The sequence below is a fragment of the Dreissena polymorpha genome, chromosome 12, assembly GCF_020536995.1.
Source record: "Dreissena polymorpha isolate Duluth1 chromosome 12, UMN_Dpol_1.0, whole genome shotgun sequence".
Lineage (NCBI taxonomy): Eukaryota > Metazoa > Mollusca > Bivalvia > Myida > Dreissenidae > Dreissena > Dreissena polymorpha.
In genome coordinates this window covers 35,983,713-35,987,463 of record NC_068366.1, presented here as the reverse complement: position 1 = coordinate 35,987,463, position 3,751 = coordinate 35,983,713, and the positions used below count along the sequence as shown (strand labels likewise).

The 3,751-nt window shown below is 35.9% G+C and overlaps 1 long non-coding RNA gene across 2 annotated transcripts; it reads left to right on the top strand.

The window, feature by feature from the left end:
* The first annotated feature begins 471 nt into the window (after window positions 1-471).
* On the top strand, window positions 472-3,419 carry LOC127853612 (uncharacterized). 2 transcript variants are annotated; one of them, XR_008036696.1, is made up of 2 exons: window positions 472-2,313; window positions 2,604-3,419. It is a non-coding gene; the product is annotated as an uncharacterized LOC127853612 (long non-coding RNA). The 2 variants fall into 2 exon arrangements; XR_008036695.1 differs by having other exon boundaries at window positions 2,459-3,419.
* Window positions 3,420-3,751: the final 332 nt, after the last annotated feature.

Sequence of the window (3,751 nt, the reverse complement as noted above, 5' to 3'; positions counted from 1 at the left end):
TAACACTCTAGAGGCCACATTTATTTTCCGATCTTCATGAAACTTGGTCAGAAGATTTGTCCCAAAAATATCGTGTTATCTCAGGTGAGCGACTTTTGGCCTTTCAGGTCCTCTTGTTTAGATTACTTTATTAGCTGTGAGAACATTTTTATCTACATCAATACCATATGGCAAATTTTAAATACCTCACTGGCTCTAGTTTTAAAAGTGCAATTTAATTGGGCAAGTGTTCATGTTGTTTACAATTAGTCATTCTCTATGCTGTAAATACATGTAACAATAAATTCTGTGATCATATAATCAAATTTATACACATTTTAATGTTTTTGTTAGCCTTATATATATTGATATGTATGTTATCTTAAGTGTTAGTCTGGGGTAATACAGCAGTGCATTACTCAATGTTTGATCAGTACATGTTAAAAATTGGTGTTTTGTTATAATAGAAGTGGATTAGAACAACAATGTCAGAATTTCTGGAGTTTTGCTATGAGCTGTACTAACGTTATACAAAATTTAATTACACTGGAATTTAACAATATGTCAATATACTATTGTAAAAATTAGTTCACATACCATAATTTTTATTTTTATATAATTTGTATTTTATATTTTATATTATATTTTATAAATGTTCATATTAAATGTTGTCAGCATATTAATTATTTTCTTTCAATCATATCATATGCGCATGTACTGCTTGTACCTGTGATTTCTTGTAAACAGTTAAGTTATTAATTTTTTCATGTAAGCAAAACATAAGCAACACAGGAACTGTGAGAGAATATGAGTTTAACCCCTTAAAGGGGCCGTTTAAAGTTTTGGTAAATTGACAAAATTAAAAAAAGTTGTTACAGATTCGCAAATTTTCATTTTTGTTATGATATTTTTGAGGAAATAGCAAAACTGGACCATTTACCATGCTCTTAAATATCCATTATATGCATCTTTTGACGATTTGAAAACCTGAAAATTATAAAGCGTTGTGCGACGCGAAACGATTGAATAATTTGGAAAGTTCTGTTGTTGTAGTTATATTTTGGGAAAGTACGAGGATTGCTTATATAGGTAAAAAATACATCCGCTCTAAGCATGAGCATGGATGGTCGAGTGGTCTAGGCGGGAGACTTTTTACTCCAGGACTCTAGAGGTCAGTGGTTCGAACCCTGTTGAGGGTCACTTTTAGGTCAAATGTTTAAATTTATCAATATAAAGCATTTAATGACATGCTTCAATACATGCCAAACTCTGTTAAACGGCCCCTTTAAAGGAATCATGAATCAAAAGTCCAGACACCAAATAAAAATTAATTCTTCCCAGCAAACCAACTTATATGTGTTTTAATAGGGCCATATTATTTTGAATGTTCAAATAATCACATTTAGGTCTCTTATAGGGGGCATACTAAACATGTTTCATTGTAATCTATCAAACAGTTACGAAAATGTATTTTTAGCCCACATGAACGAAACATGCTCATGGTGAGCTTTTGTGATCATCTATTGTCCCATGTTGTTAGTGTCCTAATCATATGATCTTAGCTAAGGTCAAATGGGTCATGTGCGGTCAAAAACTAGTTCAGGAGTTAAAATTGAAGAACAAGCTTTGATAACGCCAAAAGTCATATTTTGCCCAATCATCACGAAACTTGCTCTGAAGATTTGTTTTAATAATCTCAGCTGTGTGCTTATGACATCTCTGCCAGTTTCAAAAATGATCAATTGAACAACATGACTGGCAGGGGGCTTGGCAGAATGTCTTGGGCCTATGGAAACCTTGTAAACACTCTAGTAGAAGTCACATTCTTTGCCAAATCACCATTTTACTTGCCCATAATGAAACTTCCTCAGAACTTTGCTTTTGATGATATCTCAAGTTCGAAATACATGGTTTACTGGGAAAGTGACAGCTTTGGCAGCACAGTGAAACGTTATGAACCTTATGAGCACTTGTTTGCCAATTTTCATCATGAACTTAGGTACATTGTAAGAAGCATTTTTCTGCCATTAAGAATTCATTTAGTTATGCCCCCCTTCGAAGAAGAGGGGGTATATTGCTTTGCACATGATGGTCGGTCGGTCGGTCGGTCTGTTGGTTGGTCCGCCCACCAGGTGGTTTCCGGATGATAACTCAAGAACGCCTAGGGCTAGGATCATGAAACTTCATAGGTACATTGATCATGACTCGTAGATGACCCCTATTGATTTTGAGGTCACTAGGTCAAAGGTCAAGGTCACGGTGACCCGAAATAGTAAAATGGTTTCCGGATGATAACTCAAGAACGCTTATGCCTAGGATCATGAAACTTGATAGGTAGATTGATCATGACTCACAGATGAACCCTATTGATTTTCAGGTCACTAGGTCAAAGGTCAAGGTCACAGTGACCCGAAATAGTACAATGGTTTCCGGATGATAACTCAAGAACGCTTAGGCCTAGGATCATGAAACTTGATAGGTAGATTGATCATGACTCGCAGATGACCCCTATTGATTTTCAGGTCACTAGGTCAAAGGTCAAGGTCACAGTGACCCGAAATAGTAAAATGGTTTCCGGATGATAACTCAAGAACACTTATGCCTAGGATCATGAAACTTGATAGGTAGATTGACCATGACTCGCAGATGACCCCTATTGATTTTCAGGTCACTAGGTCAAAGGTCAAGGTCACGGTGACCCGAAAGGGTTTCCGGATGATAACTGAAGAACGTTTATGCCTAGGATCATGAAACTTGATAGGTAGATTGATCATGACTTGCAGATAAGCCCTATTGATTTTCAGGTCACTAGGTCAAAGGTCAAGGTCACGGTGACCCGAAATAGTAAAATGGTTTCCGGATGATAACTCGAGAACGCTTATGCCTAGGATCATGAAACTTGATAGGTAGATTGATCATGACTCACAGATGACATCTATTGATTTTCAGGTCACTAGGTCAAAGGCCAAGGTCATGGTGACCCGAAATAGTAAAATGGTTTCCGGATGATAACTCAAGAACGCTTATGCCTGGGATCATGAAACTTCATAGGTACATTGATCATGACTCGCAGATGACCCCTATTGATTTTCAAGTCACTAGGTCAAAGGTCAAGGTCATGGTGACCGGAAATAGTAAAATGGTTTCCGGATGATAACTCAAGAACGCTTATGCCAAGGATCATGAAACTTCATAAATACATTGATCATGACTGGCAGATGACCCCTATTGATTTTCAGGTCACTGAGTCAAAGGTCAAGGTCACAGTGACAAAAAACATATTCACACAATGGCTGTCACTACAACTGAGAGCCCATATGGGGGGCATGCATGTTTTACAAACAGCCCTTGTTTATACAAGCTTGATACACAATTAAGGGACAGTGACTAATATGATAAAAAGAATATGAGGTTAACTTTGGATAAATATTAAAGCGAGATTATACGATTTTGTCAAATAATTTATGAATTTATAAAAAATGTGTAAAAACTTATTATATATATATTTCAATATAAATTAAAAGTTAAAAAGAACATTTGTCGAAAAATGCGAAATAAGCCAGATATTTAATTCTGAAATCGAAAATGTTTGTACAGTCGAATTCGCCGCCATGTATATCATGCATGTACGATGTGAATCTAAATTTAGTTTAACGGTTATTTTAAATTCCTGCAACAATATATATTTATACGACACGCAAACACTTACTCTGATCCTAATACAAAGACAAATGCTTCGGTTATTGTAGGAAATATGTACGAAATATCTTCG